General features: G+C 46.9%; 1 protein-coding gene across 2 annotated transcripts in view; it reads left to right on the top strand.

Annotated features, from left to right (window-relative positions):
• The window catches only part of LOC119166717 (BTB/POZ domain-containing protein 9), a 160784-nt gene that overhangs the window by 90052 nt on the left and 53787 nt on the right, over window positions 1-16945 (top strand). The gene's annotated exons all lie outside the window — the stretch shown is intronic.

Below are 16945 nucleotides of genomic sequence, written 5' to 3' on the forward strand. Positions count from 1 at the left end.
AATTATTTTCCCTGCATTTCCAAGCACAGGAATTTATTTTAACTGCATTTTCAGGCAGATGCGGGGCCACATGGTAGAACACCTGTTCGCCACACAGACAGTCTGGTTTAAACCTCGCCTGGACCAGCAAAAGCTGCATCATTTTATTTGCATATTTCTGCATTTTTCAGTCACACTCAAGATGATGGTTTTTCACTCACAGCCAATGTCACTCATGGTGACGCCGACGTCAGAATTTCTGTGAAACGAGCTTTTTAACGCTCTCACGTTAAAATATTATTTTTGGTATACACAACTATTGTAGTGTTTGACATACTAATGAAACATTAGTTGCGAGTGCTCTTTGCCTGTATCTAAAGCAAAAACGGAAAAAACACAGATACATGTGGGAACAGTAACACGGTGTAGTACAGTCGAATCTCAATATTTCGAACTCGAAGGGGCCCGAAAATTTGTTCGAATTAAAAGAAGTTCGAATTAATGAAAGCTAAATAAATGGAGGGCTCTCCATGCAGTGGCGCATGTGCATTGAGCTAACACGCGAGGGTGAAGTTCAAGAAGACTTGCATTTATTCACAAATCACAGGACATCCATTATAATTGGAGTAATTGGTGATGTGCGTCTGCTCACGTTTACGTTGCAGTGAGTCAATCAATTTCGCACGCAGCTTGCAAAGCATTTCTACTTCAGCTTCAGCATTCTCCAGCATCCGACACTTTCTAGAAACGACGACAACAACGACTGCTGCGTAGCAGAGCCTCCCGCTCTCCGCTACGCAGTCGCAGCATGGCCAGCACGTGACGAGAAAGGAGGAGCATTTCCACTCAGAAAAAAGTAGATCGGGATTTCAGAGAAAACCAACATTCCACGGCAGTTTTTTTTTTTTTTTTTGCTCTCTTCGCACGCGTCCTTGAAAGAAGAAGGGCTACGTGGCGGAAAGGGAAAAGGGGGCCGCGTGGCATCGGCGCCTGAGAGACCCCCCCCCCCCCTCAAGGTGGAGAGCCGTGCTGCCTCAAGGGGCAAAGGCTGCAGAAGATAGTGCCTTTTTCCTTTCCTTCTACCACACAATCATTCAACCCAGTGGCAGCTTTTTTTTTCTCTCTCTCTTCGCGTGCGACGATGGAAAGAGGAGGGTGTTTACGTGGCAGGGACGGAAAAGGAAGACGTGGGACATGGGCGCATCGCAGATGGGCATTTGAGAGAGAGTAAATATATCACTGCAGCCTTTCTTTCTTTTTCATTTCGTTCATGGGCAGCGATGAGGTGCCGCAGGTGCCGCGGGGGGATTGGGCAGGGTGCTGAGAGTGTTTTCGTAGCGCGGTATGTTCGAATGAAGGGAAGACATGGGTTGTAAAAATCGCGTTTTTCTTTTCATTGCGTTTTTAAAATCTACAGCTACTAGTGCACTTATATCGTGAATTTCATGCCTATAATGTCATTATTTTAGCTGCTAAGACCGTTTATACGGTGCTTTCTAGCCAAGTCTGAGCCGAAACCGACGTTGAAATCGCACATTTTCCGTGACGTCCCCCTGTTCTTCCATGTGTTCCAGCGCGGCCCGCTTGGTCTCATTTGAGAGAGCCGTCTTTCGCCTTCAAATTCCCGCCAGAATGGGTCCAATTCAACCATTGGCAGCTTGTAAAATGAGCGGCAAAAAGAAGTATCAGAGCACTTTTCTATTCGCTACTTCGCGCACGTGACTTGAGCTTGCCTCTCTCTTGGTGGAGGCTCCTGGCTTCGTCTGCTCCGGGTATTGAGGCGCGCCGTTTTGCCTCAGTGTCAGCGGAGAAGTTTCACGATGTCAAATCCCGAGCGCAAATTTCGGGCGCAGCGCAAGTTTGGTGCGAAAAAGTTGCGAAGGACGCTAGTAGCAAATTTCAAGAAGTGCTCTGTGATACAGCAAAACCCCCGAGACGCTACACTCTCCGGGTGCCATGGCGAAGTCGTCAACGCTATCACGGAAGGCCTAGCTACCGCATCAGTTGTCACGGAGCCAGCACAAAGTCCGTCAGCCGCAGAGCCTTCGAGCAGCCGTCACGTGCGTCTAGATACTATCTATCGGCAGCAATCTGACTTAGAAGAGGAGCGAGCTAAAGCTGAAGATAAGTTATCGGAGTTCTCGTCCGCTGCAGCGACGAAGCGGAAACGCGCATTCGTCGTTGACGGTGCCGACAAAGCAGCTTCGCCGCCTGATGGAACCACATTCACAATTATAGATTTGGACACAGTGAACAGCACTTTGTTGGCATTCGCAAAGAGCAAGGCATGCAACAGAGAACTGCAGATTGTCCGCGATGACCGGGAATTCGGACTCGCCGTAAAGTTGCGTTTTGTGTGTTCGACCTGTGGGGAGACTGCGTCGTTGCGGAGCTCGCCGCATGTACGTAGCGATGAATGCATGAAACCTTTTGCTGTGAACGTTTTCACTGAGCATGCCATGCAGGCAACGGGGAATAGACAGACTGCGCTGAATGATGTGTTCTCGTTGATGGGCATCAGCCGTCGGGGTCTTCACACAAAAACGTAGCAACACTACGTGAAGACGAAATTGGCACCCGCGACCGATCGTGCTGCATGCAATTTGACGAGTGACTGCGTGCGGTTGGTTCGTTAACTTTACGCCGAACTTAATATAGGCCACATAGGAAACATCGCAGTGTCGTTTGATGGGTCATGGATGACTCGCGGTCATTCGTCGCATATCGGTCTCGGCACCATCATAGAATTGTTCAGCGGGCTGGTGCTTGACTTCGTTGTTTTGAGCAACTTTTGTCCTGGATGTGAGTCAGGCCCAAAGGAAGGTGACCCTTCTTATGCAGCGTGGAAGGAACATCACCAGTGTCAGAAAAACAGTGACAAGAAGGCTGGGAAAATGGAGGTTGAGGCTGCCCTCATCCTCTTCAGGAGGTCACTTGAGCGGCACAACCTGCACTACACCACGGTGCTTTGCGACGGGGACAGCCGCAGTTACCTTGCGCTACAAGAAGATAAGGTTTATGGGTATATGTCAGTGGAAATAGAGGGCTGCATTAATCATGTCCAAAAGCCTATGGGCACTGCTTTACGCAACTTGATTGCAAAACACAAAAATCCTGGCCTTGAGAGTCTTGGGGGAAAGGGCCGCCTGACAGGAGACCTGATTTCCAAGCTCACCAATTACTATGGGCGGGCTCTGAAGACACACAGTGGTGATGTTGATGCTATGCACACAGCAGTGATGGCCACCTATCACCACATCACGTCCAATGATGATGTGGCAAACCACACTCTGTGCCCACCTGGTCCAAATTCCTGGTGCAAACAAAATGCGGCAAAGGCCAAGGGGAAGCCCATTCCCAAACATCATCGAAAGCTGCCTCCACATGTCTGCCAAGCTTTACTTCCCATTTATGAGCGCTTGTCAGACAGAAAGCTGTTGCATCGATGCCAGTGAGGGGAAACCCAAAATAACAACGAATGCATTCAATGATATGGGCGCTGGCACCAAAGGAGTGACATGCTTCGCTATTCACGTTGGAGGCAGCTGTGGCAGAAGCAGTGCTCAAGTTCAATGCAGGCAATAAAAAGGCAAACACATGGCCATCACAGCAGCTCCATCTGTGTGTCAGTAATGGAGAGGCACCACATATTAGAAGTCTCAGTGCTCTATGTACAAGAGTGAATTCAGATATTGTAGAATATCGTGTTCAAAATAGTTACTCCTATCTGCTAAAACAGCCTTTCTTCACCAAATGCGGTCACGTTTACTCGCGTTTGAAGCTTATTGCCGCCTTCCCATTCCGATTTCTAGATTTCTCAACTTATCAGCGCATTCTCGAAAAGCTCTGATTTGTACCACGAATATTGTTGCTAAAAACAAAATAATGCAACATGTTTTTCTATATTACTGTATGATGTCCTCCGGTTGTCTATTTACGAGATTTTAAGAAAAATCGAAGATGGGGTTTTTTTATTATTCAAATTTCACTGGAGTACACTTTTGCCAATATGAGAACGTTGAGGCAATATATAAAAAATTAAATTTGCCCTACAGCAACAACAATTTACATACCTAATTAACACACTATATCCTTAAAACTTGTCAAGTCTGAAAACGCTGCTTGCATTACTTTTGGAGAAAAAAAAAAGGAAATACGTAACTTATTTTAAACTGCCGCAAAATTAGACATTTTTAAAAGCTATTTTCTTAAAGTCCGCAAACTTGAAACCGTATGAATTCATTCTTCATTAGACATGCATTTCAGGTAAAAAATATCTTCCTTGAAACAGAAATATTTGTTTTTTTATAGCATCTGCAATTTTCGAAAATGACAGGTGACGAAATTGGTGCCTCCGTGTTGGTGAAGTTGGATATTTTTTTTTCTCGTAAGTTATGCCGTTAATCATAAAACGAAGTTGACTTTCGGGCTACCTGGTGAGAGGAGCACGAAATATAAAATAATCAATGAAATCTAAAATATCAACTTTTGGACCCGTGTCGATCTCTCGTGGAATCACCAATAGGCAAACAAGACATATAGAACAATAGTCAAGGAAATTCAATGTTGTTTTCAATCAGCTCCAACCTGATCGTTTGCTTAGGGACTGCTATTTATATCTAGCTGTCGATCTTGTTTAGAAAGGTGGATGTCTGAAAAGATGTTTGTTGCTGTCTGTAAATACCGTACAAACCGGACTATAGATCGAGTGGGAATATAGGTCAACCCCCCAAGTTCAGATTACCGAAAAAAAAAAAGAAAACAACCAAAAACTGCTGAACCACATTTATTTGCAAATTGGGCGCACCGCACCCCGATCGTCGGAGCTCCCCTCAACCACCATCGCAACTGCTCCCATTCGTCCGACGAAGCACCACTGTCTTCTGAAGACGAGAGTTTGTCGCTGGCCGCCTCCCACAGTGCGTCGTCTTCAGTGCCATCGAGCGAGTTGCTGATGCAACATTTCTTGAAAGCATTTTCCACCATGGAATCCGGGAAGGAAGGAAAGTACCCAGCCACAAACAGTCGCAAGCGGAGGCCTCTGTAGGCGGCCCGTCGGTGTCTTGGGGTTGTCGCCGGACATCCACTTTTGGTATTCCAAGCTCACTCGGTCCTTGAACGGCTTGTTTAGCACAACGTCAATCGGCTGGAGGCTGGACGTCATACCACCTGGTATCACGGTGAGGTCCGTTTTTTCGTCGCCAAGTGCGCGTTTCACTGCGTTGGTTTAGTGGCCACGAAACGCTTCCAACACCAGCATGCTGCGAAGACGCAGCAGTGCACCTGGCCGACGGTTCCACACCACTCTTATTCATTCGAGCATCATGGCCTCGTCCATGTATCCCTTTTTGTTGACGCGAACGACAACACAGAGCGGGAACACTTCCTTCGGCATTGTCTTGCGTTTGAAAATGATAAAGGGCAGAAGCTTTCTACCATTTGCCGTGCATGCCAGCATGATGGTGAAGTGCGAGTGCTCGTTGCCAGTGGACAAAAACTTCACATCCTTGGCACCGCGCTGCGTGATCGTGGTCGACGAAGGCATGTCAAACCACACGGGGGTCTCATTGGCGTTGCCAATCTGCCCCATCATGTAGTCGTTCTGCTCCCGAAGCCGCTTCACGAAGCGCTAAATGTTTATGAGCTTGTCCTCGAACTCCTCCGGCAACTTTTGACAGATGGATGTGCGCCGCCAGAGAGAAAGACCTTTGCGTCACATAAATCGACGCACCCAAGAGTTTGGTGCACGGAACTCTTCTCTCGTGAGCCCAGCTTCTAGAGAGAGTTCCACGGCTTTCTTGCGAATGGTATCCACAGTCACTGGCAGCGGGCGCGCACGAACTTCCTGAACAAAGTTCGCTAGCTTACCCTCTAGCTGCGGATGAAAGGCACTTCGTCCACGAAACGACATTTTTCGGGGATTGCACATCTGCAGCTTCCCTTTCTGCGCCCTCCAACAGCGCAAACTTTTTCCGATGTACCAAAGCTGCGCTGAGCAGCCATATTCTCGTTCGCTTCTGCGAACTCAACAACATCTAGTTTAAACGCAGCTGAGTACTGCCTCCTCGCACTGCTCCTCATATTCAGTGAACGAAAAAAAAAAAGACCACTAAAAATGCAGCGCAATGTCAAGTGGAGCGAAAACTCAGAACAGATCGGAAGTAAATCATGAACACAAAGAAAACAGACGGAGAGAAAGCAGCCTGCGATTGGATTTGGATGCGGATTTGGCTGCATCCGGCTTCTCAAGCACATGCACGCCACATGTTGCCAGGCAGCAGCGCACTTTCGGCTAGACACCATTATATAAGACGAGGGGTGACTTTAACTTACTATTTTATTGAAAATATCTCGACTTATATTCCAGTTTGTACGGTAGTTTCAATTTTTGGAGTGATTTTAGCACAAGTACGAAAGTGATGCCGAGAACTATAGAAATCCTGCAAACAAGTCTATTGCATTTGAGTGCATTTAATCGAGACGGCAAAATGCCGTCTCCATTAAACTTGAAGCTGAGTTGCTGTCATCCTCGGATTTTAAGCTCGTCCTCACTCAATTCATGTGCAGTTGCTATACAGTTTCCAGCGGTGCGTGTTTTTTGCACTGCAGATGTGCACCCATGTGTACGTGATGCCACCTCCATACAAGCGACTATTGACTCCAGGTGAGGCCCTGTGTCTGATATGACGATAGGAGCGAAACCAAAGCTCCTGGAAACTGGTTGAGAAGACTGCTTCCACACTTTATACATGTGGCGGACCTTTGGAGTTAATGTTATTTTGTGAGATAAATTTTCCCTGCCTCCCAGCAATAGCTCTCTATTGAAAAGGCCAGTATAAGTTTCTGGCAATTGTTACTACTCGGCGCTGACAGATTGCGAAGCTGGCTCCTTAATTTGATATTTGACTTGCAAACGTTCTTTTGAATACAACACATTGGTGGTATTGTAGCATAAACACGACGGGCACACACTTCTGTCAATTTCGTCAACCAAGCGTATTTACCTAACAACACACGCACATTGGTTCGCGCAAATGTCTGTAAATAATTACCATGTCGCCGAAATGGGCACATTCGAATTGATTCTGAAAGTTGAGTGGCTGTACTATTTACTAAAAAGTGCTGGGTGCAGGAGAAACAAACTACGCATGCCAAAACCGACGATCCAAAGCGTCGATCGCTGGTGATCGATTTGAATAGGCGTGGTAACGAAAGAGCTAAGCCAATATGGCATCAACAATGGAATGTTCTTATGACTTGTCGCGTTGCGACTAGTTGCCTTTTGCGGTGTTGACGATTAGTCGAGTCCTCTGTCCTTGACGGGCTGCTCCACTTTTTGTGGTTGCCGTCAGTAGATTCCACCGCCCATCCACTCTCCCTCATTGCCAGTGTCCTGGTCTTTGTCTCAACCTTTGACCTCGCTAGGCTCCACTTTTCAAGGACTCCTCTGCTGACATGCCCACTTGGACGACTGGTGTGAGCTGCTCTCTTCCTAGCGCGATGTGGGGAAGCTACATGTCTACCAGGAACAGCTGGGCAAGGTTGTGGCAAGTCCGGGCAGCCTCACTCGGCACCTTCGAGGTCGACGGCCACTTCCGGGGCATCTTCCTGCCGACATCCTTTAAAACCAGGCGGTTATGCTGCTCTCGTTGCCGTAGCGACGCTCGTTTCCCACGTCTTCGTAGCTCGGCGTTCCAACACACAGGGCCCGCACATCCTCTCCGATTTTTCATCTCGGCTCAGGTCGCATGCCACAAGCCTTTCTCTGGCCAACCTCCAGTGTCTACATGGTGGGTGCGCGTGCCCTCAGGTGACTCTTTTCTCTTCTTGCACCGTTGTCGCACTTCCATGTTCGGCACGTACCTCGTGCCTCTCTTTTACTTATCAGTCATCACACTGACAGCGCAAAAATTGCTTTGGCCTTTGAAGTGACCATAGTTCCTCTAACCAGCATTCTGTTCATTTGGGTGAGACTAGGTCCAAAAGATACAATTCCAAGAAATTGTATTGTGATACCAAGTAAGGCTGCACATCAGCTGTGAGGAGCACTAGAGGCAGGGTTGCCGCTCTAAAGGTCTGTGCACTTGTTGCACGTGCAGAAAACTTGCTGCACGCACTGTGTTTGAGATCTGTACAACAACTTGGACTAGAGACCCCGGAAATCCTCCTGCAAGTTGATGCATGCACAGCACGAATGCTGCGTATGAATGGACCTCCAAAATGCCACAACGATGGCCATGCGGAACAAGGCTGATTCATATGCACCTTCTATGTGGCCACCCCAGCGAGTGAAGCACTTTTTGTGTAGTCTGTTCGCATTGAGAGTACAACACGTAAAAGGGTACACCAGCCTTCTATGATATATGCCAATATAGTGAAAGCTTGTTCATTCGAACTTCAATAATTCGAATTTATGGATAATTTGAACTGTAAGTTATGGTCCGGCCAAGCTCTATACAAGCCTATGAATAAAAAAGCCTATTAATTCGAACGTTAGTAGGTTCCGCCGCGAATACCGTAATTACTCTAATCTAACGCGCACCTTTTTTCCGGTTAAGCGAGTTCATAAATCGCATGCGCGTTAGAATCGAGTACGAACAAAAAAATTACGGTCAATCTATTGCCATCGGCAAATTCAAAATGGCCGCCCCCAACGTGCGTCGGCATGGCGCGTCGGCCATTTCTGCCTATGTGTTTCCCATGTGCGGCACTTCGTACGTGTGCTGAGGAGTTCGTCATCTAGTGGTGCATTAGCATCGACGGCGTGGAAGGGCCGACTCCAAAAACTCGAGTGCACCACGATGCCGCTTTTAAAAGAAAAGTCATCGTGTGTGCAGAAACGGACGGAAATCAGGCCGCATCGCGGTCGTTCGGAGTTCCCGAAACGTGCGTGCGGGACCGGCGGAAACAAAAGCAGAAGATTGTCGACAGCAAAGCTTCACGCAAAGGCTTCAGTGAACCACATTAAATAGCTGCTCGGCGAGCATGTGCTTGAGCAGCGAGCGGCACAGCGGCCCGTGACGACAGAACTGCTCCAAGTGCGGGCTATGCAATTAGTCTTAGAAAAAGGTTAATGCGGAGCCAGTTTAAAGCGAGCAGGTGCTGGCTAACTAACTTTATGAAGAGGAAAGGCTTTTCCCTCCGAAGGGGAACATTCATATGCGAAAAGCTTTGCGGAGGAGTACGATGAAAAGCTTCACAGTTTTCAGAGGTTTGTCTTAAACTTGCGGCGCAACAACGGCTACCTGCTTGGGCAAATCGGGAATGCCTATCAGAGGCCTCTTTACTTCGACATGCCTGGCACCACAACCGTCGAGAAGAAGGGGGCGAAGCAAGTTCGCGTGCTGACGTCGGTACACGGTAAAGCTACAGTGACGGCAATGCTCTGTTACACGTCAGATGGGCACAAGCTTCGCCCGTACCTCATATTTAAATGGAAGACGCTCCCGGAAGGAGTCGTTTTTTCGAGTGGTGTAATCGTGTGGGCCAGTGAGAAAAATGGGTGCGCGTTGCAATCGATGTCTTACTTTTTTTTTCTTTTTTCGCAATGGAAATTGGGTGCGCGTTACAATCGAGGGCGCGGTAGAATCGAGTAAATACGGTAATTCGAACTACCCGCCACCGCGCCGGCGGCTTGGCTAGTCACTCGATAGGGTGGCTGCCGAGTTACGATTCGGCGTTGACAGGGAGTGAAGAGAAAAACGAAGAAACTGGCATGCAGGCCAGAGTGCAGAAAATAGCGCCACTTACTCTTCACCCCCCTCTCCCCACAATCTCTCTCTCGGCGGCTGCCTGCTCTCCGTCCTACGTAACCTGCAAGATTAGTTTTTTTTTTAAGCGCCAATCTCGAAGCCTTTGAAAATCCTGCGTAGTTGTCGCTGTTAGACGATAGATGGCATGACCAGCACACAGCAAATCGTGTGCGTCGTAGGTTCGCCCAGCCTTCTCTGCAGTCTCTGTCTCTTGCGTGTGTCGTACACCTCGGTTGTTGGTGCTGGGAGTAGCTTCCGACTGTCGTGATTCTTTGTGTTGGTGTTAGGCCTCGGCTAACGTTTGTTGCGGTAGCGCCGGTAGTAGCTTCTGGTCTGTCACGATTCTGCTGCTCCGACTTGAAGGCGTGTGTTCGCGGCAAATACCATGCCAAAACACTTCCTTCCAGCAGACACGACAAGCTGGCCTTCCTTCCAGTAAACACGACAGTAGTACTGCAGCCCATGGACCAGGGTATAGTTAGAAATTTAAAATCATTTCATCTGTGTCATATGTTGGAACGAATTATTTGTGCAATAACTACCAAGTGACGCTCCTAAGTGCACTACGCATGCTTGTTGTGCGTGCTTGGGAGCAAGTGACAGTGCTTACGATACCGAATAGCTTTCGCCACTGTGGCTTCAGCACCGAAGCTCTGCAAGCTGACGAGCCACCAGTGCTCGAACACAGCGTCACCGCCTCCACGGGGGACGTTTTGGAAGACGTCTGCATTGCGGACTATGTCGATGTGGACTCAAGTGCAGTGGTGTGTGGTGCACTCACGGATGGCCACATAATGTGTTAGGTGAGAAGTGCAGAACCTATTGCTGCCAGTGACGATGATGAGAAGGAGGACAAAGCACCAGTGCGGCCCTCTGCTGCGGAAGTCATGGCCGGATTGAATGCCGCCCGTCTTAAGTTTTGAAGATGGCGGAGAAAAGGCTTTCCTCCAAATTGGTTCGATAGAGCAAAAAGTGCTGGCTGTCGCCATCAAGGAAAAAAGGCAGCCCGCGATCACAGATTTTTTCAAAAAATAAATTATGTCCTACTTGCAGTGTACTATTGTTGTTCTTCACCTTTGTTAGTTCTAACTTTCGTTAATTCAAACTGAGGCGGGTTCTCCTTGTGGTTTGAATCAACAAGCTTTTACTGTATAGCTCATGCCCCAGTGATCACGACCCCAACCTTTATGTTCAAGTTCACAATTGCTGCTTTAGAGGGACTACCTGCTACTTGCGTGCCTTTGTGCTCCTTTAATACAGTTGGGGCATTTTTTTCTGCTTGAGTAGCAATCAATGGCAGACCAGGCACGCGCGGGGTGATGTTATCGCATGTGCCTTCTGTGCAACGGTGATAGGTCGGCTCTTTTTATCTCGGCTTCAGCCACGTTCATCGCTTTTACTTGCGTGTAAAACATATGATGCCCGGGGGGATGTTATTGATTTAGACATCACACAAAACATGACGGCAATGGCAAAAACCAGTTGAGAATGTCCATATACATATGTATGTATATATGTATGCATGTATATATGTCTGTATGATGTCCATCTGCCTGCATGTCTGTCGGTCCGTCCGTCGATCTAGTGAACACTCTAAGTACCGCCATCTCGCATCTTTTCATCATATGCAAGTACAGCCATCCAGCGGACATACCTAGGACTGAAACAAGATGTGGCTACTACATACAGAATAAACGGAGAAACCAGCTTAGGGGCGCGTACACAAAAAGAGAAGACGACACGCGCATGCTGGAACTTGCAACCGCTCCAGCTATGTGTCATGGTTTCATTCAACCTATTGCAAGTTCCAGCGTGTCTGTATCGTCTTCTCCTCTTGTGTACGCGCCCCTAGCTGGTTTCTCCGTTTCTTCAAGTATGTACCAACAGGCGCAGAAACAAATTCTACTACATACAGAAGACGCACGACTAACGCCTTTAGGAGCTTCACCCCTAAAATGGAAATGCCTGTGTACTTTCTGGAGAGCACTGGGGGATTTTTGGTGTGCAAACAGAATGCTTCAGCCATATACAATTTCACTGCTTTTAAAAATAAACCGAAGTTCGTGAATTTATGTAGTTTGCCTTAGAGATGCTTCTGCGGAAGCTCATCTCCACATCTGGGCATGTGCAAAGAAGAGTTTGGAAGCAATCTGAGAAGGCCCGTTCTCTAGCACAGAGAGGCCTAGGAGAGAGGATAGGGAGTGTTGGAGGAGGTTGGCTTTATGACCTTAGGCAAGTTATGCCATGTTACGCCCAGCACTATAATTGATTGTACAGAAAAAGAACCGCTCCTTCTCCTTGGTGTCATCTTAAAGGGGCCCTGCAAACCTTTTTGGGCATGGTCAGAAAACGCTGCCGATCAGTAGTAGAGGCTCCTGACAACACGCGAGCTAAATGATATAGAGTAGCACACGACCAGGAATTCACAATAAGTTATCAAAGTCAGCTAAAACTAGCTTCCTTTTCTCTCGACAAATCACGGAAAATAAGCCCAGTTAGCCCATCTATCAGCCATTGGCTGATTTGAACATGGCGCACTCGGTCGTTACAGAGGTCACCGCGAGAGGCTGTCACTTGTCCACGCGCGTGTGCGCAATCGTACTGAAAAATCCGTGTGTTCGAAGAAAACAAAAGAAAAAATTACTCAAGGTCACGAGGCGCAAGTGACGTTTTTTTTTCCCCTCCCATTTCTCCCTGCTCAGCTTCCAGCGCTTTCGTCAGGACGAGCGAAGAGAGAATGGGATTGCAGCGTGTGACAAATATTTGTAACTCCGCTCGTACTGGATGGAATCTTAAAGTTCTTGCGGCGTTCAATTTGTGAGGTAATATGCTTCTCCAGTGAAAGAATTCCATGGTTACTAAAAAAGTGTTTCAGGACCCCTTTAAGAGACTGCAGTGTGAGTCTTTAGCATTCAGGCATTGTTGTACGATGCATCGTTTGTCTACCATGTCTGCTGATTTGGTGTATTTAGAATATCATTGAACCAGTATTCTGTCTATTTCAGAGATCCCACTTCTGCGCCAACTGTGCCAAAGTGCGCCAAACGAGATATACTGCGCCAACCTAATAAAATGGACAGAAATCGCACCAAACTATGCCAAACTGTTCATCTCGGGGTTTCACAACCTGTGGACCGCGGGCCGCATGCGGCTCGCTGGGCAGTTTTATGTGGCTCCCGGCACGAGGTCGGAAATCATAAAATGGCTAGACACTGCAATTGCGGCAGTGTTTAAATAACTATGGTTAATGTTTTAATCACCGGATACAGCAGTCGAGTCTAATGAGAGAATTCTTTACCTTCTTGCAAACAGACCTATAACACCTATATACTGCGGGCAGGCCTATCACCTATAAACTTGCTCTCTGCTGTTACCCTCTGCGCCTCAGCCGCAGCGTGGCCAGCCTGTGATGAGAAATGAGGAGTGTTCCCACGCGGAGAGAAGCAGATCGGCGTTTTAGAGATAACCAACATTTCACGCCAGCTCTTTTCTCACTCTCTTTGCATGCGGCGTTTAAATGAGAAGGGTCTCTACGTGTTGGGGACGAGAAAGGGGGAGGCATGGCACTGGCGCGTCGCAGATCGGCATTTGAGAGAGAGCCAAGACTCCGCGGAGGCGCTGCGCCGTGCTCCCTACAGGGCTGCAGAAATTGGGCATCTTTTTTTCTCTTTTCTTCCTAACCAGTACCACCACCACCACTCTTTGACAGCTTTTTTTTTTCTCTCTCTCCACACGTAACATTGAAAGGAGAAGGGTCTCTACGTGGTAGGGATGGAAAAGGGTGAAGCCTCGCACAGGTGCATATCAGATCGGCATTTGCATGCCTGCCAACTCTTCTGATTTTCTTGTACATTTCTGATTTTCCTGTAAAATGTACAAATTTTGATCGCGCATACGATTTTACGAATCTTGCCTGAAATTTACGAATAATATTTTATTTCCGCTAAAAAAATTTAATTAGAAATATAGTGTGGCCTCCGCAATTGGCTACGGCGCATTGCCGTAGCCGGTCGCGGAGGCCACAAAAACGGCGTTGTGCTATACTCTGCCACCAGGAGAGAAGTATATGTATTGGTGTTATCATCATATACTTCGCGGAGGCCACAAAAACGGCGTTGTGCTATACTCTGCCACCAGGAGAGAAGTATATGTATTGGTGTTATCATCATATACTTGCAAAGTGTCCCGCATTGTCTGGGAGACTCCCGGATTGCGACCGTTTCTTCCATGTGTAGGGGTTGCCATGAAAATCTCCTGAAAATCGAAATGTGTGTGCTAGACCTAGCCGCATTGACGAAAATGCAGGCCAGTCCGTTCTAGGCTTTTCGTGAGCCCACCGCAAAATAAACAAATTTGAGAGGCGTTCGTCTAAACTTACAGTAGAGTCTCAGTGATGCGAGACCGCAACAGATACAAATTCGTGAAATTCCCCTGCCAAATTCATGTGTCCATCGGGCCAAAGTTCGAATGTTTCGAACACTTTTCCTAATCGCAGTGTGTGATATGAACTTTAGTACCGAAACCGTGGAATGAAGGCAGATTGAGAGCAGCGTGCTCGGATCTTCGGAAGTATGCGTGCAACCAGCACATGCACTGTCTTCTACAGTGCGTGTAGTTGTTGCCACAACCACTGTGGACGAAACCGCAGTCGTTCGACACGATCATGTATGGCGACAACATTACTAACATAACTAAAGTGTAACGTAGAACTCTCATCTTAGTGGAAAACCCTACCCTCATATATTGGGCCACTCCAAGTCATTATGAGACCGCAGCTCCGATGTCTGCGTTTGGGACTCCCCCCCTCTTATTGTTGTTCGTGATGTTTTTTTTTTTGTTGTTGTTTTTTTGGTGCCGATTTGACTCATGGAGGCAAAACGTGATTATGCTTGTCGCTAAAGTCAAGTCCATCACAGCTACAAATTTAAAAAAAAGACGGTAGCCCCCCTCCTCGCTCGGGGTTTTAAGAATTTCTCTGTTGCCAGGTTGGCAGGTATGCATATGAGAGAGAGCAAACATTCCGCCCCAGCCTTTTTTTCTTTTCTTTCTTCGCACACAGCATTGAGGTGTCGGAGGTGCCGCCGTGGGATTGGGCGGGGTGCTAAGAGCATTTTTGGAGCGCGGTATGTTCGAATCAACCGTCGCAAGTGCTTGGGCATTCGAATTACAGGGGGTTTTCACCCATTGGAATCACATGGCTTTCACGGGACCACAGCGTCAGTTCTAATTAACTGGTAGTTAGAATTAAGGATGTTCGAAATAAGGAGATTTGATATTAGTAAATTACACTTTCATAATTCCAAAATCACTATGCTTGTCAGAAGAACTCTTTTGGTAAGCAAAAAAAACGTGCAAAATGAAAATTGGAGTGGCTTCACATAGTTGCAATAATGCATCAATTGCCGTGACTTTATAAATTTTGCAATTTTTTTTACAATGTACTACATAGCTCTTAAGTAATAAAAACAAAGTAAACTGACTTCTGAGATGGCTCTAGACTTAATGTACTAAGTCTGAGGAAATTACTTTGAGCAAATGCCGCTAAAAAAAAAAAAAAGCACATTGAAATTCTTGGTATCACTTGCAGAGATTTCAGCGCGGAATTCAGAAATCATTTATGAATAAATGTATTGCCGATATTTTCTCCCCAATTAATAAACCTGAGATAGTGAAAAGAACGGCGTGAAAGTTCTCGAAGCCTTTTTCCATTTAAAAAGATCCTTCGTTCTAGTCAGCGTCCATTTAATATTAAAGTGTTTTAGGTACTTTCTTCTCCGAAGTGCTCCATTATATACCTTTGCCAAAGTGCTCCTAATATAAAGATTACCTGCTCCAATACTAAAATTTTACTGCAGTAAAATACTTCTAATAGCAAGATTGCCTGTTCCAAAATGCTCAAAAACTAAAATTTTACTGCTCCAAGGTGCTCCTAATTGTAGTATTCCCTGCTCCAAAATGCTCGAAAACTAAAATTTTTACTGCTCCAAAGTGCTCCAAAACTAATATTTTACTGCTCCAAAAATTTATCCAAATCTGCAGTCTCTAGTGGGATCACTGCCATTTGCAATGAAAATATTTGCTGAACAAAATGTTCCAGAATGCTCAACAGCATGACACCATTATTTTGGCATCGTGTGAAATAGAGAGTGCTTCTAAGGGGAGACGCTCCCTGGATTTCTTGCCGACTGGTTGTGCGCTCGCGCGCTCGCGACCTTCGGCGTTATCGTAGCTCTGGCCGACTGGGCTCGCCCTACGTCATCTCCTGTCGCCGACGACCTTCGATGACAGCGCAGCTCTGATTTACTGGACCTGCTCTACGCCATCTACAGACGCCGACAACATCTCTCGCAAGTGTACCCCGTCCTCGGACTCCAGTGACTGTTCTTCCATCTTTCCTGTCTCTCCTATCCCCTCAGTTTGTTGTTGCTTCTTCGTCCTCTTTTCTATACCTTTACTTCTACCCTTTTATCCCTCCTCACCCCCATCCCTTGTGAGCTCTGTGGCGGTGTCGCTCACTGAAGCAGACAATAACGGGGCTCACATTTCTCTTCCTTTCTCTTAAGAACCACTCCAGAGTGCTTCTAAGATGATTGGCTCCATGAAATTTACATAGAAGTGGAATATTTCTACCTCTTCCAATGCAACTTGCTTTTCTAATGTACTCTGGAATGCGAATTTAGCTGCTCTGGAGTGTCTAAGATGCAAAATTATCTGCTCCAAGCCACTCCAAATTGAAAAACTGTGCTGCTCCAAAGTACTCCAAAATGAAAATTTTGCTGCTCCAAACATTTCTCCAATTCAGAAGACCTCGGTAAAATTATTGAAGCAGATGTAAAGTGATTAAAATGAAACCACATGTGTTGTGACCCATGACCACAAGTAGCCCCTTTGCAATCTTACTACACTTTTTCACATGACACCGGAGTACAGCTGCGAAAGTGACTTAAAGAGCCAAACAAAGCTCCCACATTTTTTTACACCCCCCATACAAGCTCGCCAATTCGTTGATTAGACCGCAGCGATCACGTTTTCTGAATATTACAGCGCTGCGCATTGCGCAGAGGCTATATTTTGAAAAACAATTCCCGTGCATCTTTCCTACGCCTGACCGACCCCCTTGCATGCGCAGTGACGTCAACTCGGCGATCGCGACGTGACGTAGCATGCCGCTCGCCGATTGATCTAAATCAGGTGTGAAAAAACAGTATTAAAGT

Source organism: Rhipicephalus microplus, unplaced genomic scaffold, assembly GCF_043290135.1.
Source record: "Rhipicephalus microplus isolate Deutch F79 unplaced genomic scaffold, USDA_Rmic scaffold_12, whole genome shotgun sequence".
Classification (NCBI taxonomy): domain Eukaryota; kingdom Metazoa; phylum Arthropoda; class Arachnida; order Ixodida; family Ixodidae; genus Rhipicephalus; species Rhipicephalus microplus.